This window comes from Hesperophylax consimilis, chromosome 13 (assembly GCF_061612785.1).
Source record: "Hesperophylax consimilis isolate HC1 chromosome 13, BYU_Hcon_1.0, whole genome shotgun sequence".
NCBI classification, from domain to species: Eukaryota; Metazoa; Arthropoda; class Insecta; order Trichoptera; family Limnephilidae; genus Hesperophylax; species Hesperophylax consimilis.
In genome coordinates, this window is record NC_142848.1 from 5881542 (window position 1) to 5903693 (window position 22152).

General features: G+C 31.8%; 6 non-coding genes across 6 annotated transcripts; 3 read left to right on the forward strand and 3 right to left on the reverse strand.

Moving 5' to 3' along the window:
• Positions 1-3219: 3219 nt before the first annotated feature.
• LOC149418359 (5S ribosomal RNA) lies at positions 3220-3338 on the reverse strand. Its single transcript, XR_016303062.1, has one exon. It is a non-coding gene; the product is annotated as a 5S ribosomal RNA (ribosomal RNA).
• Positions 3339-3661: 323 nt separating this feature from the next.
• LOC149418360 (5S ribosomal RNA) lies at positions 3662-3780 on the reverse strand. Its single transcript, XR_016303063.1, has one exon. It is a non-coding gene; the product is annotated as a 5S ribosomal RNA (ribosomal RNA).
• A 320-nt stretch (positions 3781-4100) lies between these two features.
• On the reverse strand, positions 4101-4219 carry LOC149418361 (5S ribosomal RNA). Its single transcript, XR_016303064.1, has one exon. It is a non-coding gene; the product is annotated as a 5S ribosomal RNA (ribosomal RNA).
• Positions 4220-7614: 3395 nt separating this feature from the next.
• Positions 7615-7733, forward strand: LOC149418362 (5S ribosomal RNA). Its single transcript, XR_016303065.1, has one exon. It is a non-coding gene; the product is annotated as a 5S ribosomal RNA (ribosomal RNA).
• A 324-nt stretch (positions 7734-8057) lies between these two features.
• LOC149418363 (5S ribosomal RNA) lies at positions 8058-8176 on the forward strand. Its single transcript, XR_016303066.1, has one exon. It is a non-coding gene; the product is annotated as a 5S ribosomal RNA (ribosomal RNA).
• A 323-nt stretch (positions 8177-8499) lies between these two features.
• Positions 8500-8618, forward strand: LOC149418364 (5S ribosomal RNA). The gene has a single exon (XR_016303067.1). It is a non-coding gene; the product is annotated as a 5S ribosomal RNA (ribosomal RNA).
• Positions 8619-22152: the final 13534 nt, after the last annotated feature.

The window sequence follows — 22152 nt, forward strand, 5'->3', positions numbered from 1 at the left end:
TACAGTTTATGTCCCGAGTGATGTTAACTCGGAACCATTTACCCCCGTTCCCGTATTATTTCCCGTTTCGCCCGGACGAGAGGGGGGCAGGGGGGGGTTGCAATGAAACGACTGTTTTTGCCAGGGAATTTTAAATTTGATTAAACACGCTTTTTGAGATGGAATTTAAGAGACAAATTGAATTTATATGCAGTGTGAATGTTGATGCTGATATGAAAGAAAACACGCGAAGAGCGCAGCATTAAAAGTAAACACGAAACACTTTTACCCACAAAAGAAAAGTGCTTTTCAATTAATTCGATTGATTGAAAACAATACTGGCAATATTCAATTTTAATAAATTACTCTGCACCTTTTCTGTGAGAGAAACGTGTGCTGAAAGAATTTAAATCGTAATGCTTCATAAATTTATAAAAATGTGTTCTTTTAAATAAAAGCGAAAAATATATTTAAATTAAAATAAAAATTGCCTCCGTCGAGAATCGAACACCAATCGACTTGAAACTTGGAAGGCAACTATTCTGGCCATTTTACATCACCAAATAAATGAATAACTACAGCATAATTTTTCATTAAAATAATATCCTAAAAATATTATAATTATACCGCAGATCTGTAAAGAATCACGGGATATTTAATCCCAATTTCTAAAACGAATTTTTTAATTTTTGTTTAATAAATGGAGATAATAAATAGAAAATATTCTGACACCAAAAATAAAAACTGAAACCAAAACCACCCTCATATTTAAACACCCCCTACACTGCCAAAGCAGTGTGTCAGCAGATTCAAATAAATATCCTACTTTAAAAAATACATAATTAATATATACATAGTTACAATTATAAACAGTTAATATATATATACTATTATACATAATTAATATATACATAGTTACTATTATGATGGAATCTATTCATAAGAGACAATCGATTCTTCTCAAGCACTTCATTTACATCAGCGATTGATTAAACGTGGTCAAGAAATAATTGGTACGAGATAACTTATGGTACGTGATTTTTTTTAATGCTTTGAGAACAAGATTTTGAAATATTTATAATAATTGCTTATTTCCCATAAATTTGCATTTTTTTCTAATGTCGTTGACTTTTCATAACGTGATTGGTGGTACTTTGTCTTAAACCATTACTATAATTCAAATGACCAAATTTAATTAATTAAACACGAAAAAAATGGCTAAAACCGTGTCCATTCTTTTTTTTTATTAAAATGATGCCACAAAATAAGTTCGCTGTGTTTGAAGAAGTGACCTAAACTTCTTTCTGATCCAAGTTCCTTGAACTTTGTGCAAGAGTCTAATATAACATACCTTTTAATTGAAAAAAAACTATTAATTAATTTTTTTTAACAATAGAAAATATAAAAAAATGTTTATATTTAAGTTTATTTTTTTCCACTAACCCCACACAGTAATCCCTGAAGGAAAACAGTTTTAAGGGTGTTTTTTGAAGGAAAGGAAGGAGATCTATCCCTCCTGCTAAGGCGCAAGGCGATGGGTCAAGAAAGACTAGTTGGATAGGCCAAACGGTCTCCTTAAACCAGCCTTTCCCGATCTGGCACGCCACGCAGCTGGTGGGCATGCGAATCCTGAACGAACCCAGGTACCCCTGCTGAATCATCAAATGTAGCGAACCACTTGGGGTGACTTATGGCAGAGATGCTAGTTATCCAATAAATGGTTCCAGGGGCGGCGGTACCCAAAACTCGCCTCTCAAATTGAATTGAGCTATTTTTTTCGCAATGCTACGATTTCACACAACTGCTAAATACTGCTGTTTATTAAAAAAAATGAAATCAAATAACAAAACTGTTTTTTTGATTGTTGATATTGAAAATCATAATTTGTTAAAAATGTGGCTCCACGATAACTCAACACAGTAACAATTCAACACACTTTTAAAAATTGATATAAAGGCATTAGAAACGATGAACATTTTTTTTCTAATCTAACTTAACCTAACCTAACCTTACCTGCATAAACAAGTTAGTAAAGTTTAGGTTTCATCACTTTCCATGACTTTATATAACTTTTTAAAGATGTGATGAATTATCATTGTGATGATTTATCCGGTTACCAAAAATGTAAATACTATTATAGCTAATAAATTCGGTAAATAAAAGTTAAATGAATTTATAGAAAAAAATTACTTATCAGGAAGATGTGAGTTTTATTTTTCATTGTTTCACATAAAATAATACAAGTTTCATAAATTTCACTACTATTTTCCAAATAAATGGTTTTCATTCCTATAAAGAATTGATAGCGATCCCATTAAATTCACGAATAAACCTGAAATAAAATGATTTAATGTGAACATAATTAACTGCAGAAGTATTTTAAAAATTTGTTGATGTTTGTGTGCAAAAATGTTTCAAATTATGCCCGTATTTGTCTAGAATTCTGGTTAATTTTGCCGTGAAAAAGTCTAAATGATTTTTAACAAGCTCAGCTAAAAAGTTGAAAACAGGGTAGCAAACAAGTGGCCTGAACCCCAAACATTGCATTTGCCTGAAATTCCATACGCATTAGGAGAATAAAACCCAACCTAACTTTATAAAAGGGTTTATCATATTAAAGCGCTCTCAAGGATTACTGAGTTTTGTAATTACATTTTTTCAAAACTGTTAAAATCATCCAAAAGAAGATTTTTTAGAACCTACTGTAGATGTGTAGTCGGCTCATTTCTACCAAAATTTTGGTGTGTAATTTAAATTTAACCCTTCAGCACTTTCATCATTTTCGTTCAGTTTGCAATGTTTTCTGTGTATTTTAAATGAGCAATATAGATATTATTGAAGTGAAACTTCTTTACCCGCGTCATGCAATTTCGAGTACCGGAGTAAAACCAACTCATGACCGAAACGAAAATGCGGGACCGATTAAAGTTCATTTGATCTAGTCAAAGTTTTGAAGTAAAATATAAATGCTTCTTAGCTCATCTCGACAACTGGCGTTGGTGGTGTAATGGTCAGCGTAGTTGCTTTCCAAGCAGTTGATCCGAGTTCGATTCTCGGCCATCGCACATAATTTTTTTGTTTTTAACGCCTTTTTTTTTTTCAATGGTTGACCATAATATCAATCCACTAAGTAATATTTTAGGCCTGTAGCATACTTGAAAAGTTAAAGAATGATATAAAATTTTTTATGATGTTAACGATAAAAAAATAAAAAAAAACATAAAATTACCATAAAAAATGGGCCAACGGCACGCGGTGTTCCCAAGCGGTCACCCATCCAAGTACTGACCGCGCCCAATGTTGCTTAACTTCGGTGATCGGACGAGAACCGGTGTGTTCAACATGGTATGGTCGTTGGCAAACGCTAAACAATATTAATTTCTATTCTACCTGCCAATAAATATATGAAAATTAGTATAAAAAAGCCCTAATAATACTGAAAACATTAGCAAGGTGTGTGCGACGTTGATAAAAATAATCATTACATACGCGCTTGAAAAAGATCGTAATTACATCCATAACTTTGCAGGAATTTTTTTTTTCAATGGTTGACCATAATATCAATCCACTAAGTAATATTTTAGGCCTGTAGCATACTTGAAAAGTTAAAGAATTTTATGATATTATTAATGATAGTAACGATAAAAAAATAAAAAAAAACATGAAATTACCATAAAAAATGGGCCAACGGCACGCGGTGTTCCCAAGCGGTCACCCATCCAAGTACTGACCGCGCCCAATGTTGCTTAACTTCGGTGATCGGACGAGAACCGGTGTGTTCAACATGGTATGGTCGTTGGCAAACTAACAATATTAATTTCTACTCTACCTGCCAATAAATATATGAAAATTAGTATAAAAAAGCCCTAATAATACTGAAAACATTAGCAAGGTGTGTGCGACGTTGATAAAAATAATCATTACATACGCGCTTGAAAAAGATCGTAATTACATCCATAACTTTGCAGGAATTTTTTTTTTCAATGGTTGACCATAATATCAATCCACTAAGTAATATTTTAGGCCTGTAGCATACTTGAAAAGTTAAAGAATTTTATGATATTATTAATGATAGTAACGATAAAAAAATAAAAAAAAACATGAAATTACCATAAAAAATGGGCCAACGGCACGCGGTGTTCCCAAGCGGTCACCCATCCAAGTACTGACCGCGCCCAATGTTGCTTAACTTCGGTGATCGGACGAGAACCGGTGTGTTCAACATGGTATGGTCGTTGGCAAACGCTAAACAATATTAATTTCTACTCTACCTGCCAATAAATATATGAAAATTAGTATAAAAAAGCCCTAATAATAAGAGAGAAGAATACTAGAAGTTTCACTTCTGTCTTGCGTAGGCTTGACACACCCACTTTTTTTTTTTTTATTTTTCCTTAAATCTGTCTTAGAAATTACATAAATTTATCTTTCTGGTGTACCCATTTGAAATAAACATTACTATTAATAAATAATAAATTTTTAATATCAAACGTGAAAAACACTCACCAAATGTAAACTAAAAAATTTTTATCCAATCGTAATAAAATTGAGAGAAATCGATTTTTGAAGATTTCGACTTATTTTGTTTGGGAATTTGCTACAAACAATTGGAAACAGCTTCACTTTTATCTCGTTCACATAATAAAAAAATAATTCTTTAAGTTTAACCGATTGTTACGACAGCGGCGTGAAATATGAATTATTAATTTTGGCGATTTTTAGGATTTCATTAATAATATAATATAATAGGATTATATTATTAATGAAAAAGTGATGTTTGTCTTTATTTAAAAAAAAAAAGAAAAAAGAAATGATAATTTTTTTTTACAAAATATGAACGCCCGGTCATTTATGACTCTAAAACGCTGGAGGTACATAATGCAAAGCAACTTGCAGAATAATAAACTTTTATATTATCAATTTTTATAATGTCTCGTATATGAGATATCAATGTTTTAAAGATATATAGACAATATGAATAATACTTAAATGACTAGATATTCGAATAAGCGAGATATGTACATCCATATCAGATTATAGGTGATGTGGTTTACATCAACCAAAAAGAATTTGTATCTATGTGTGTGTACAAAATATATCTATGCACTTGGACAAATACTTAAAAAAAAACAAAATTGAAAACGTAATACGAGTAGTTTGGCTCTGATTTTATAACTAAACAATACTTTTATGTTTTTTCGTGAACATCGCACAAGAGTCCCAACCGATCCTTACCGTTCGAAGTCAGTGAGACTATGGCTTACCCAATTGGGATATTTTCTGAGTTCTTGAATATGGTGGGGAGGGGAAAAAGATAGGAAGAGGGGTGGGAAAGTTACTGGCTATTTAGATCCGGCCACCAAACACAGCTAAAGCCATTTCAATCAACTTTTCAATTCTAACTGGTGGTATTTTACCAGAACGATACTGATAGTAAATTCTACTCTGGAACGTACCGCAAATTTACTTTATATTATTTAAAATTATTAAATCGTGAAATAACACAAAATAAACAAATAATATTTATTGTTTTAGTCAAATTTATTTTAATTTTTTATTTGAACCAGCAAACTCCGGGTTGCTAGTCGAGAGCCTTACTCCTCGACCACAGAGGCCGTCATTAACACTAAACTGTATTATTTTGAAGAAAATTTTCTCACAAAATTTGAAAAAAAAAAACATTGATAGCAAATTTTCAAAACCATTTTGTTTTTTAATTATTTTATTTACACGACTGTTAATATTATTAAATAAAGCAATTTCATTTTATTTGATACCGTATTGGTTATTGGATAGTGTAAGAAATTACAATCTGTTTACATCCTCTGGAATCGAGCGGCCTTATCCTTTGTTTGGTAAATAAAGTTTTTTTTTAAATAATTACTTTTAACTTCTTTTCATTTATTTTTCATTAGAGACAAACGTTTTCGCCAAATCGAATTCGGGATCGGGTAAAGGCAATCCAACATAGCAAAAACATACAAGGCAGGAAGGCAGAACGAAAACAATTTTAAAAACTTTCCCTCGAACGAAACTCCCTCATTATATTGGAACAAATAGGTCTCCCAACAAACAAAACGGTAAAACACATATTTCCAATGTAGGTGACTGCCTCTCCCAGAAAAATAAATCTAGGGAACCAAGGAAAGTTTTGATTAGATACCGCTGGACCGAGAAGCTGGCTAAACGGCCAGATTGGCTTTTCCCACGCCCGCACTGGGAGATTGCTTAGAGTAACGCGCTAGCAACTAGCCGCGGCAGACGAGATGTGAAATTCCGCGTTGAAATTTATGGCGAAATAAACTGAACTAAGTGTCAGCTGAAACTTAATTCAGAATTATGAATATTGCGTTTGTAACCACCAACTCATATATCTATGGTTGGTTAGTAGTTGTGTTGTCAAATAATAAACATTTCTACGATTGCTTAAGATCGCTGATCTCGATGAGAAACTTTCATTTCAGAGACACGAAAAATGTAAAGATAAACAACTTTGAGAGCAAGTATAAGCTCCGGGTTGGTAAATTAATTTATTTATATTTTGTAGCCTTCATAAAACAGTTATAAACCAATAAATTTCAGAAAAAAAATATGCAATATTAATACATAAAATATTGGTATTGCAGTTTTTAGTTAGGTATTAATAACAATTTGTTATGTGACACCTCACAAGAGCGCCCCTGTCAGTGTTAAAACAGGAAAACTATGTCACAACCAGGCTGGGCAGCGCTGTGAGGCGAGATGAGGTAGGGGTCCGGATTATATGAATGAGGAAAAACAGATGCCGGTAGCTCGTTCCACATACGAGCCGACTTTACCAAAAAACGAGTCGAAGAAACAACCCGTTCTCATGAAGCCAACGTCAACTGTGAACACGTTTTCCGCTCGTGTCCGTCGAGTTTCACGCACGTGCATCGGTACACCGGGGATCAATGCTGTTAGCTCATTAGAGCAGGCTTCATTAAAATACCCGTAGAACACACTCAGCATGCCAATATTGTGTCTGTCCATTAGAGATGGTAATTATATAAATATATTATAAGAACGGATTGTCAATCTTACGGACATCCTTTGGAGATTGGTTCAGTGGCGGCTCGTTACTTTTGGGTGTACTATGGTGCTAATATTACAAACAATAGCAGTAATGATGTTGTTGTATCCGAAAATGATATTATTTTTTTTTTAAATTCGGTTTTTTGTATGAAGATTTTCAGGAAATTTCAGTTTGACCATGAGCCACATGGATTTTTTGAAAATATTCACAAAAAAAAACCGAATTTTCAACAAAAACTAAACATCATTTTCGGATGCAGCAAAAATAATGTCCAATTGGTCAAACTTAGCACACTATCACTCACAAGTCACTAGCTGCCACTGAATTGGTTATTTATTGAAAATATTATTATTTTGCTTTATTAATAACAAATAAAAAGTATTATTTCACAACAAATTTAAATTTAAATGTCATAATTTTTTTTTCCGACATAATATAAAAATAAAAAGTGGGTGTGTCAAGCCTACGCAAGACAGAAGTGAAACTTCTAGTATTCTTCTCTCTTATTATTAGGGCTTTTTTATACTAATTTTCATATATTTATTGGCAGGTAGAGTAGAAATTAATATTGTTTAGCGTTTGCCAACGACCATACCATGTTGAACACACCGGTTCTCGTCCGATCACCGAAGTTAAGCAACATTGGGCGCGGTCAGTACTTGGATGGGTGACCGCTTGGGAACACCGCGTGCCGTTGGCCCATTTTTTATGGTAATTTCATGTTTTTTTTTTATTTTTTTATCGTTACTATCATTAATAATATCATAAAATTCTTTAACTTTTCAAGTATGCTACAGGCCTAAAATATTACTTAGTGGATTGATATTATGGTCAACCATTGAAAAAAAAAATTCCTGCAAAGTTATGGATGTAATTACGATCTTTTTCAAGCGCGTATGTAATGATTATTTTTATCAACGTCGCACACACCTTGCTAATGTTTTCAGTATTATTAGGGCTTTTTTATACTAATTTTCATATATTTATTGGCAGGTAGAGTAGAAATTAATATTGTTTAGCGTTTGCCAACGACCATACCATGTTGAACACACCGGTTCTCGTCCGATCACCGAAGTTAAGCAACATTGGGCGCGGTCAGTACTTGGATGGGTGACCGCTTGGGAACACCGCGTGCCGTTGGCCCATTTTTTATGGTAATTTCATGTTTTTTTTTATTTTTTTATCGTTACTATCATTAATAATATCATAAAATTCTTTAACTTTTCAAGTATGCTACAGGCCTAAAATATTACTTAGTGGATTGATATTATGGTCAACCATTGAAAAAAAAAATTCCTGCAAAGTTATGGATGTAATTACGATCTTTTTCAAGCGCGTATGTAATGATTATTTTTATCAACGTCGCACACACCTTGCTAATGTTTTCAGTATTATTAGGGCTTTTTTATACTAATTTTCATATATTTATTGGCAGGTAGAATAGAAATTAATATTGTTTAGCGTTTGCCAACGACCATACCATGTTGAACACACCGGTTCTCGTCCGATCACCGAAGTTAAGCAACATTGGGCGCGGTCAGTACTTGGATGGGTGACCGCTTGGGAACACCGCGTGCCGTTGGCCCATTTTTTATGGTAATTTTATGTTTTTTTTTATTTTTTTATCGTTAACATCATAAAAAATTTTATATCATTCTTTAACTTTTCAAGTATGCTACAGGCCTAAAATATTACTTAGTGGATTGATATTATGGTCAACCATTGAAAAAAAAAAAGGCGTTAAAAACAAAAAAATTATGTGCGATGGCCGAGAATCGAACTCGGATCAACTGCTTGGAAAGCAACTACGCTGACCATTACACCACCAACGCCAGTTGTCGAGATGAGCTAAGAAGCATTTATATTTTACTTCAAAACTTTGACTACATCAAATGAACTTTAATCGGTCCCGCATTTTCGTTTCGGTCATGAGTTGGTTTTACTCCGGTACTCGAAATTGCATGACGCGGGTAAAGAAGTTTCACTTCAAAAAGTTATTCTCTTATTTATGTGTTACCATCAAAGTCTTCCTGATATTCATCCAAATATCTTTCTTTCTCTGAGTCAGTATAAAAGATTGAAATTCCTTCAGGAAAATATTTAATACTTATAAAAGGTAGCTCTTTTAACTTTTGTATCTTGAAACGAGAAGTGACTTTCCGAACCTGGCTAAATTTTCAGATGCGTAAGAAAATAATGTTTAGATAAAAGGAATTTATATTGAGAAGACAGGTGACATTTCTGAATCGGGACAGAGAAACAATTTATGAACTGTTCGGTCTATATCACAAATGTTACCAATATAAAGAAATCAATTTAAATGTTCCCTTTCATCCCGACTTTCTCTACTGACAACATTTCCAGGATGAAAAAAACTTGGAATTACTTTAGTTTCCGATTAGTTGCTTGATTAATGTTAATGTTAAAAACAAATTCCTTAGCCTTTAGTCGCTGGCAATATAAATATCAGTCAAATCAAATAACGTCCAATAACAAACAAGTTTGTTAAATAGGAATACTAAACTTTTGCGACATCTATGGAGAAGAGTCGTTCAAACTACTTTGACCCACTATTATTTCCGGAAAACAAATATTTCAATCGAAAAAAATACTGCCGAAAAAATACTTACTGAATGTATTGAATCCCTTATAATGAAGACAACCCTTCCCTCAATTTATGAAAGGAATTGAGGGGGGAGAACGTGGAGCCGGAATAAGGGAACAATTGTCGTTGGGTAATTTGTTGATGATAGATTCTCGTCTCTCATTCTACGGCAGAAGATCACAGCACTTTTGTAATAATTGCCGGGAACTTCTACTAGGATTTTGTATTTTTCACATAAAGTGTTTTCAAAACAGTGTTTACAGGTGAAAGTGAATTGAATTTTTTTCCGAAATATATGTACACATTGAATAATTTATTTTTCATACGCAGGGGGTACCGCGAGGATCGATATTGGTCCGATATTGTTTATACTCTATATAATTGATATAATTCTAAAACATTGCGAAATAAGACTGTTTGAAGACGACGCATTGATTTATGTTTTAGAAGATAAGTACGAGAAAGAACTCAAAAAGATAAGTAATGACGTGGATACTGTTTTAAATGGCTCAAATTAAATAAATTAAAACTAAACGTTAAGTCAAAATTCATAAACATGTGTAGAAAAATAACCCACGAGAGGACCGAAATGTTTATATTGATAATAAAATCCTTAAAAAAGCAGGAGAAATTATATATCCATTTTTCGTTATAAACTCAAAGCTGAATTTCTCAAAAAATGTAGACCATACAAATAATATAAATCTTTTATGGCAGAATAAGAAAGAAAGTAAATAAAGAAAAATGTCAAAAGTATATAATACAATCACTGCCCCACACTACAATTAATGTTCAGTGAATTTAGAGTTTTGTAACTCATCGGGAGTGCTGTAGCAAGAATTTTTTTTTGTTTTATTGAGTTTTATTTTTCAATGTACATTTGTAACAAATTTAACAGTGAAGCAAAGTATATGTTAGAATGTGTATATTTTAATACATTAAATAAACATAGAGATGACGTCTAGGGAAATGAAAGGAAAAATAAATGACACTCACTATATACACGGATACGGGACGAGAAATGCAAACAAATTAGATTGCCCACAAGGAAGAAATCAAGCAGCCAGAAATCTCTGATGTACCAGGCCATCCAATTTTATAATAAATTTCCTAATGACATTATCGAGATTAAAAATTTGATTTTTTTAAATAAGGAACTAAGAAAGTATTAGAATCTCAAATATTGACGTCTTGTTTGTATGTTTAAATATAAAAGATTTATTATGTTTGCCAAATAATTTTAACTTGTAAGTATATGAATATTAGCACACATGAACATGTAAGCAACCTCAAGATTAATAAATTAACTGATTTTGAAGGTATGGAATATAAGAGCTAGGGGAATTTCTTTTAAAAAAAATTTGTATAAGTTCTCAATAGTTTATTTTATTATTTATTATTTGATACAATATTTTTTTACATTTTAAAGTTTTCCAGTAATGTTGGCCTCACTGGGTGGCTTGCCCGTGCTGAGGCCTTCATTTTATAATATGAAAATATAATCTAAACACAATCTACAATATAAGATAAAATAATACATTTAATATATAATCTTGTATGTTTGTGAGTGATGTGTGTTTATATTGGTTTTGTGTGTTACGTGTAGGTTTTATTTTTATTTTATGCAATGACATTTTGGTAATATTGTCTTTTTTTTTCTTTAATCCGTTTTGTAATTTTGTGTGTGAATTTATTTTTATTTTCCTCAATTTTAATTTCAATTTTTAGACTGTTGAAAGCTTTTATAGCATGGTATTGGTAGTGTCTTTGTCCAAAGCTTGAATTTACTGTCGGAGTTTTTATGTTTTCTTCGTACGCTTGTCTAACTGGTCTGTTAGTGTTATTTTGTGTATATGGAAATTTTTTTTTGTCAAAAATGTAGTTTAGTAGTGTTTTAACGTATAATTGACGTATATCTAGTACGTCACAGCTGTTGAATATTTGGTCTGTATCAGTCAATCTATGTTTTTTTAGTGTTACTTTTAAGATCGTTTTCTGTGCGGTTTCTATGTAATTGATAGCCGAGTTTGTTGCTCCTCCCCAAGCAATAATTTCATATTCTATTATTGATTGACAGAGTGCAAAATATATTGTTTTCAATTGTTTTATTTTATATATGTTTCTTATGTTTAGGAAAATGTGTATTGTTTTGAGAAGTTTATTTGTGATTTGTTTGATGTGAGGTATCCATCTAAGGTTATGAACAAAGGAATAATTATAATTATAATAATTATCAGAAAGACAGAATTCTTTCAGAAAGAGCGAAATTATATTTCTGCACACTAATCATCCTATTCTTAATAAAACAAATAACATCATATATTTGTAAACGGGCTGGAGAATCTTTAAAATACTCGTTTTACGTTAGTGAATGACTAATCGTATCTTATACAAATTTATGGATCCAATTTATTTATTTATTTATTTATTTATTTACACATATACGGCACAACACGTACCATTAACATAATTGACATACTTATAATAGTACAACAACATGAAGAATAACAGTATAAATGTTAGTAAAATTTAAGAAAATAGGTAAAAAGTAAGGTAATAAGTAGTGTATAGTAGTGTATATAATTTAACTCTAAATAAACTTTTTTTTTAAACCTGAAGTGCGTCCGTTGATGAACTACTCAAATCAGTTAATCGGGTCGATTATTTTGTCTTCTGTTTAACATGTACGATTTTTACAGTACAATTTTATTTTTACAAAGGTTAAAATATTCGCAATAGAAGAAATGAATGTTTGATAACGCTGATATGTTTAATGCAAAATATCTCGCACAAAATAATGTATTGTTTTGCAAACGTTGACTCCACTCAATGGGCTGCAAACTTTTAAACACAAATCTTAACTGGTAGCATAAATTATTACACCATTCATTGACGCAGAATGAAAAAAAAAACATTTTTCGTGGCAAAAATAATTGTGTTCTTATCCTTCTATAATCTAAGTATCCACGTTCACTAGGCGTGAACTTAATTTTTGTATATTATTTATAAGGTAGTGGCTTTAAAGTCGTAAGAAAATATTTAAATCTATTTCCTTGCCATTTTTCTTCAAAATGAATATATCCTACACGTTTTTGTACAACATATATGTAAGCACGTTTACACCATTATTTACACAAACAAGTTTTTATAAAACGTACATGTAATATACAAGCCTAAATTACTGCGTAAATAAACAAATATAAATTTCTCACCCCTGGGCGCCTTTATTCCTCTTACGTAAGAAGACTAAAATTGATCAAAAAAGCGATGCTAGCAGTCCACAATGGAGTGCTGGTACCTACCCTCGTATATGGCAGTGAGGCATAGAACTAGCAGAGCAAAACCATATGTGCTCATATGGAAATGTGGAGATCCGTAAATAATGCAAGGCTGATATAAGCGTAAGGAGTAAGATTAAGAAAGATACGCTTAGATAGTTTGGGCATGTAGAGCGAATGACCGAAGTAAGAGGTGTATGACGCAAATGTGAATGGTAGAAGTCGGAGACACACGAGGAAGACATGGTACGATCAAGTTCATCAGATACTCGCTGAGTCGGGCCATTTCAAGAGTCAGAATAATAGAATAGTACTTATGAGACGATGTATGAATGTGAATGAGGAGGGGAAACGATGTGATTATTAGAAAGTTTATAGTTAGACATAAGAGAGATAAAGCTGATAGCACATTAATTTGTTACATTTTCACAACGCGTTTAAATGCATGCGTTCTCTATTTGTGGGAAAACATGATTTGTTTAGCATGTATATGGAGCAAACGGTATCCCAACAACATGCGAAGATATTCCAGACCTGTCTTCGCTTTGCGGTTAATGTTTTGACCATCTGAGGAGTGGTACCTTTCACGCTCATACAATATGTATACTAAGTAACAATTTAATGCATGTACAAGCAAATAATAACATGCATCCATGTGAATTTACACTGAAGTTATGCACTATCCACGTACAGTGGGTTGCCATATTAATAGGGACACCTATGGAAAATGTGTTTTTTACACTTTGTGTTCCTAAAACACAGATGTGTATGATTTTAGGTGCGGTTATTATTATTTATTTACAAGGACATTGAATTTAGAAAAATCAAACACCGCATTTGTCCTTAATCTACGATTTTTTTTTATTTTTATTATTTTTAAACATAATCGAACAAAAAGTCAATATTTCGTAATTTCGCCTTTAGCCGCAATAACAGCTTGTACACGCCGTGGTATACTCTCAATACACAATTTTGCAGTAACCTTTAGGTCAGGAGAATGATGCCACACCCGGATGAGGGTTTCGATGAGCTGCTGCTTCGTTGTGATCACCTCCTTGGCAATCTCCCTCTTGTTGAGTTCCTACAGGTTTTTAATAGGGTTCATGTTAGGGGAAGTCCTCGGCCAAAGTAAAACCTGCACATTTTTTTCAGCCAGGAATGCAGTGACAGTCCTGGTTTTATGACAGGGTACGGAGTTGTGCATACAGACGTATTCCTGGCCATCAGGGAACCATTCTCCGACTTGAGGCAGTAATCGATTTTCCAGTATTTGTCTGTACTGATCCTGCCTCATAGTCCCTTGCACGATGTGGAGCACACCATAATACTGGTAGGGTGTTTGATCGTCTCTACAAGGCAGTCCGGATGAAATTTCTCTCCTGGGCGTCGTCGGACGAAGGATGATTAATCCAACAAAATTTTGAATATGGACTCGTCAGAGAAGCACACCTTAAAAAAGGGCCATAATCAAACTAATGGAATTTTTTGAAAGCTTGAAAACCACAAAAATGTTAATTACCATATTACAGTTCTCTTTAGTCATGTTTTGGTGAGTTTGGCCTATTCCAGTAGTTTTTTCCTAATATCTACTGTGAGGCTAGGTTTTTTAGCTGGCCGATGACCAATGAGGTTCTCCTCAGCCAATATCCTCTGGATTCTCCTTTGGGAGAATTCGATAACTTCTTCGTTGATTATCAAGGTCAGACGAGCCACACTCTTTTTGCAGTTTTGGAGACAGACGTCTTTGATTTTGCGGCCAGTAAGAGGTGTAGTGATTCGTTTTCTGCCACATTTCCCAATATGATCCAATTCCAGGGGCAGGTTTTGATTGATTTTCTAATTTATCCTGTTAACCACAGACTTTAAAACACCTGTAATGGCTGCTTTATCCCTTTGGGAATGTTGGGTGTTAAACAATAGTGTCTTCACTTCCGGAAATTTTCTTGGGGACGTGTCTGAAGACCTAGCCATACTGAAAAAACAGAACATTGGACTCAATATGGCAAAACTATTCACTGAAATAAAATATGAAAAAAAAAATTACAGAAATTAATAGACAATTAATAATTACTTACATTTTTGTATAGCTAAACTGTTAAAACTCGTAAATATAATTATAATGTATATTTATTTACCAGAACTTCAATCACGCATTTTCACAAAAATGCTGGCCACGTGCAAAAAACCTTAAATTTTCGAGGGATGTGGCACTTTGAGAGTTTTGCCACTTCTTGAAAGTGTCAGTGATGAAACCAGTAATAAAAATAACGAAGTAATGGCCATCATATCCAAGTTATTTAGAAGTAGAGACAACGTAAACATAAAAATCAGGAAATATTGGAACTGTCCCTATTAATATGGCAACCCACTGTAAACGTGAACATGTTAAACTGAAATCTACTGCCTTCGGGTAATGTTTTAGTAGGCTATTTCTCAGCATTAGTATTTGTACCTGTGGTATGGTTTGGTTATAAGTGTTAAGAGGTTCATTCAAGAACAAATGCGCTGAGATCTGAGATATTTAAGCTTTAAATAAAAATTGTGAGTTACGGTAATTTTACTAGGACTAACATTTTCATTGAGAAATGAATATATTGTTCAGGTTATTTTAAAAATGTCGTTCACTCGTGAAGTTATGAAACACTTTGTTTTCGAGAAAGGTTGGTAAAAAAATTAACACATAATTTTTTTTTTTTTAATTTTAATGAGTATTCAATCTTCCTACCAGGAAATTGAGTCGACTTTTTCACTCTCTTCAATACAACTCTTTTTTTTCGTATGCTGTAACTCTATTTGGTAACTGCACTTTTTTCATTGAATAATTAATCAATTTACAGAGTATTATCATTTATGTGAACTAAAATAATTATTAAAATTAGTTTTGTGTTTAAAAGAGTGGTGTGTATCAAGATGAAGAATGTTTAGTATTTGTAATTTAAGAAAATATGAACACCAAAAAAATATATGTAAAAAAACAAATTAAAGTTTATAATTAATTAGGAAGATAATTTCATCATTTTGGTATTTTTACAATGAACTTCCCTTCAATCGCTTTAAGTAGGTGTTTATCGTTTTTGATTGTTCTGATTTTTTCGGGTAGGCTGTTGAAGTATTTTTCCCTAGATATAGGTATGTTATGATGTTGAGTAAAAGTGGTGTTTTTTTTTGGAAATATATGTTTTTGATGAGACTTTCAGTTAAAAAGCTGTAATTTTGGTTTTCTTTTATTATTTGAATTATTATGTTTTTTTGGGCAGGATCGTTAAATTTTAAAACCTAAAAATTCTTCAAAAATTAGGTGGTTTGGATAATCTCTTACCAGCTAACTACAGCGTATTGGAGATTTGATTGTACTATAGCGTGGTAGACCAATTATTTTCCAAAGAGAGAAAATTTAGAATGTCCAAAAATATTTTGTTGTAATATGGTTGTTTTGATCTTTCCAGTTTAGGTTTTTGTGTATTATTTTTCTCAGTATTTAATTTTATTTGAACTTTTCAATGTTGAACAGTTTATTGTACAGTTATTTTTTTTAATTTTCATGTATAATTCAATAAGATTTGATTTTAATAAAAAATATCAAAATTTTGTGGAACGTCATTTGATTTTATTGAAAATGGTATAACACGAGTTTTTTCGCTATTTAGAGATAGTAAGTTTATGTTAAACCAGTATTTTAAAGTATTAATGTCTTTTGTTGCTTTTAGTTTTACTAATTCCCATGTATTGTCACTTTCAATGATTATTTAATCGTCAGTATAAAAGGTTATACTACCATGAAGTCATTGAGAAAATATGCCGTTTACATATGAGATAAATAATATTGGACCCAGTAGAGTACCTTGTTCTAATGTCATCCGATTTCAGAGAAATGTGTATGTATCCACGTATGTGCATTTGATTGCCACTAAAAGTTGGTAGAATGCATTGTCATCGATAACGAGTCTTATCTACCGATTTTCAGCTCGATCGAATGTCGGAAAGATGGTAAATATCCGCTTCTAAGACTTGCATTAATTTTTAAATTCCCAAAAACAAAATTAAAATTCAAATAGATGTACATAAATGTAATGTAATTTCTTACTAGCGTATTATCAATAAATAAAAAAACAATTCGAGTGTAAGAAAACATTGTGTAATGACGTGTCCTCCGTGAATTTCAAACCCTAATAATTCTGTTGACCGTTTACAAATCATTTGTTGATTGACTTAGTACTTTTTAAAAAAAAATTAAAATATATGAAAAATGTCATTCGTTAATATTATTTTCTTCAATATAATTCAACAACAATTATTGACGGCCTCCGTGATTGAAAGGTAAAGCTTCTGACTAGCACGCCGGAGATCGCGGGTTCAAAACCGGGCGTGCGCAAGTAAATTTTATTTGATTGATTTGTGTTATTTCACAAATAACTCATTAATTTAGTCATTACTCATTATGCTGTCTCAGTAGAGGTAAAATCAAAAGGAGGAAATTGATAATTGGTTTTATTTTGGCTATATAATACAAACTGAAATAAATGTAAAGTGTCGATTTCCCGAAAGTTAATAAATAAATTTAAAATAAAATTTAGTGTATTTGCGATACATTTCAGATCGTAGAAGTATCGTTTATCTGCAGAGAAATGCCATTCATAAACCCAATACTGTGAAAACTATATTAGTGAAAAGATCTGAAAACTTCTTCGTAGTCTTCCCTCCTCTCAGAAGTATCCCAAAACTGCTATGAAAATATTCACAAAAATTAAACAAATTCATTGTATATTTTTAGTAAGCAGAATGTTCTTGTATGTAAAACAAAATTGAACTACATCGTATTACCAGTGAAGCCTGCCCGTTTAGGTTACAGAAATAGCGTACTGCCTTGTACGAGTATTACCTATTAATTCAACTACCTAAAATAGAGCGCTGCGCAGCATAACTTCCGCGTCACGATTGTGCCGCCATGCGACCAATTATTATTTCAAACAACCACTGTTCATGCGTTATGCAAAAACAGTGTTATTTTTTTCCTTTTTTGGAAATCACGTCTATTATGATTCGTTTTCAATTGTACCTACATACGCATTTATGGATTTTGTTATTTTTGTTGTTGTTACATTAAAAACAAAAATTGAGAACCTTGATGCATCCATACATAGATAGATATTTGCGTTGCTTAAATTTTTTAATTTTTTTTGTTTCATTTTATTGGAAATTTTTTAATAAATAAGTGTGGCATCAAGAAATCAATGCGTGGAAGTGATTTTGGGTTTCACGCGGTTCGCGTCTACAACAATTTGCGACTGTTTGTTTTAATGGAAATCACTAGAAAGAATTGCAATAGTGAGAAAAAATGGTCCAAAATGCGCTGCAATAAATAATAGTGACAAAAATTACTGGAATATTGAATTTTGGGAAGAGCTCCAGTAATATTAAAAAAAAATTAATTGTTCGTAAATTTAAGGTAAACTGCACCACCTGAAGATATAGAAAAGGGTCAATGATTAGTCAAATAGGAATTTTGAAATTATTATTTTTTTTAAATTCACTCCGGCCTTGCGTAGGTATCTACTCTCTTTGAACCGCTGAAAAGAATTTATTGGTTTGAAAGACCAACACTTTTTCATGATCGAATAATAATAATAATATAACATTAACATATGTTGACAAATTTTCGTCAAACAAATGGTTGAGTAATGGAGAGTTGAGCACAGAAATTGAATGATTTATGCTTGCCATTCAGGATAGAGTCATTAATACTTAAATTATATGAAGCATATAATCAAAAATACAAATCAAATTGATGATTTATGTAGAAAATGTTTGGTTTTTCCGAAAACTATAGAACATATTATATCGGGTTGTTCTGTATTAGCACCGTCCGAGTATACATTTAGGCACAATCAAAGTTTTAAAAATAATTCACCAAAGTTTGGTAATTAAACGTTACTTGATTGACTGCCGTAATATAAAACCATATTATGAATACGAACCAAATTCATTTTAAGAAAACGAATTTTATAAAATATATTATGATAAACTATACTAACAAACCGAAAGATTAGTCATAATAGACCCGATATAGTTTTACATGACAAAATTTAAAAAATAACTTATGTCAAATTTCTGTAATATTCAAAAATCTGTTAATAAAAAAATACACAGATTAAGGAAATAAGATAAAATGGATTTGGCATTTTCAGACTATAAAAATATTACCATTTTTTATTTCTGCTACTGGCATTATACCTAGCTCTCTCATTAAAAATTTAGGCGTATTAGATCTATCAAAAAATTTATCTATAAAAATGCAAAAATCATTCATTTTAAATACATGTATGATTACGAAAGATTTTTTAAATATTTATGTTGAGGGATCAGTAGGATTTATAGGCCCATGCCGAGTTCTACCGAGCCGAACCCTCTGATATGAAAATACCTGGAGTCGGTGAATTATTTTCCCATTTTATCTCTGGTGAGTTGACGTGTTGTTCTTGTATTGTTTTGAATTTATTATATTTATATAATGCGCTTGCATAATGTGGATTGACAAGATGATCATTTGTGGAAAAGTGTGTGGAAGGGTTTAGTTTTTCCTGTGGGGAAGGTTTAACCAGGACATAAAATCGGAAGAAATAATATATTTAACTTAAAAATGGTAATATTCTTAAAACTATTCCTACAGTGCTCCTTACCCGATTGTAATAATATACTACTAAATTTACAGTTTATACAAAGCGAGGACAAAATAAAGAATAAAAATATCAGTGCTATCATAGGATAAGACAAAACAAGAACATTAAAACTAAAACAAAATATATAAGAGGACGCACTGTAAATAAAATTTTTTATTATTCCCGAGAGCAGATTTTAGTCAACTCGCTTTTCAAATGAAAATATTATTACTATAAAGATTATTTAAAAAAAAGTTATAATATGAAATATCCAGAAGTACATCTGTTTACGTTGACTTCCATACATTTAAAGTAAGAACACACTCGATCCACGTACGCTATGTACGCAGCGCATCTTGTGTAGTTGCGAGTATAGGGCAAGTGTGCACGTTGGCATGGGAACGTGCGCCTAATGTGTTATCACGTTTATTTTTTAGTTCTGCGCTTTTCCTCTTTCTGTTAGGTGTAAAACAAGTCCCAACGAGGGCCTGTAGGTACATAGGTACCGTCCTCTTCCTTCTCGCACGTTTTACATGAAAACGAAAAAGAAAGAAGACACTATAACAATGACCTCTCGCTGTGGCTAGTATATTTATATGCATTGTTTATGGGAAGGAAGAAGATATTATACCGAGCCAATTGGCTACATGCCTTAATTTTTTAAAACTTTTTCTATTAATATCACACAAAATATTAAAATTCGTATAAAATAATAACACTCCTTCTTTACTTGTAGTTGATGTATTTTAATAATCGACCAATACATTAAGAAAAATAATAAGTGTTTCTCAGAAAAATAGTCAAGTCAAAAAATAAATTTCTTATGTCTAAGAAGGTAACAAAATAAGTTGATACTAAACTAACTATTGATAACGCCGTTTTCCCGTAGTGTTAGGCAGAGAGGATTGATTGAAACAACTCTGTCTATGAACCACTCTAGAACGTGTCGCAAATATAGTATTTATTATTTTGATTACATTACTTTTGAAATAAAATAAAAGCTATTTAAATAAAATTTACTTGTGTATACCGGAATTTGAGTCCGCGATCTCCGGATTTGTAGTTGGGAGCTTTACATCACTACCACGCAGGCTATCAAAATGTATTCAAACTAGTTAGTTCAAAATTCTATGGTAAAATTACTAGTTTCAAAAAATATTCTTTGAAGAAGTAACATTTCATTGTTGTATTGAAACTTAAATATCTTGCCTGTGCAGGCCTTACTATGGACAACATATTGATTCAGCATATTTCTGTCTTAATAAAAAATAAATTGGAACATGAACACGAAACTAGGTTCACAAAGAATGAAGTCCTGTTTTTTCCGAAATACAACAATAAAAACGGACAGCGAATCCTAGAATACTCGTATAACGTGCCCAAAATGTTTATCATGTTGCAAAGTAACATAAAAAATTGTCAATCAATCAATCATTAGTTGTTATATATATATATATATATATATATATATATATATGCATGTAGATTTAGTGTTATTTTATACTATTATTTTTTTATGATAAACTAACGTTTATAAGACAAGGTTTTATACATAGCATAAAGGATAACAAATAATTATAAGCAAAAGTCATCCGAAATACTATTTAAATAATATTTATTTTTATTCTAGAGATATTTTCAATTTGTACTAGTATTTTGGATGACTAATTATTGCTTATAATTATTTGTTATTTTATACTGTTTGCCAACAATAATAATCTGAAAATCTAAAAGTAGCAACAATATATATTTATAATTAATAATAATATTATGTATACATATTTACATTGTAATTTTACATGTACATCCTGTTGACAAACTGCTTATTTGTGGTTTAACGGGAAGAAACTTCAAACAATAAAAACATAACTCTTGTATGATTCAATCGATACAAAATTAAACGGTCGATTTATCAACTTCAATAGAAGCGGATCAAAAAACGAAATGAAACTGATTGAAAAATGTCGATATTATATTATTAAATAAAGCCATAGCATCGGCGTCTTGAGGGGTGGTAGCGGTAGTGGAGTAAATCCTACCCTTCCGTGCCTACTCTAACAACCCTCTACGAACACACCCCAGTCAACTGTCAGCTTCATTTCCATGAATAATGGATGCAGTTTAACTTCCGTGATTAATCAACTCCAAATTATATCAGAATGGCATATTATTATTACAGACTTTCGGGATGAGTGGATCTAAGTGATATACATCGTGCTTGTTTCTGTTTATCTGCCCTTTATACTAGAAACACAACTCCCCAAAGCATCACAATATTATGTGAATAAATGTTAATCAAGCAAGAAACGGCTTATGTCGATTTAAAGATAAATGAATTCAGTCACTACAAATTAAAAAGCCTTTTGACTTCCACTTTTGATTGGTAGGCTGGAGGTCGCGGGTTCAATCCCAGCGTGCGCAAATAAATTATATTCGATTAATTTGTGTTGCAACACAAATAAATCATATATACTAGTTTGTAAGAGTAATTTGTGTTACAACACGTTGTGTTATGTATAAGTTAACGGAAATGTATGTAATCCATCATTGTATTCACTTCCTAGGAAATGTATTTAGTTC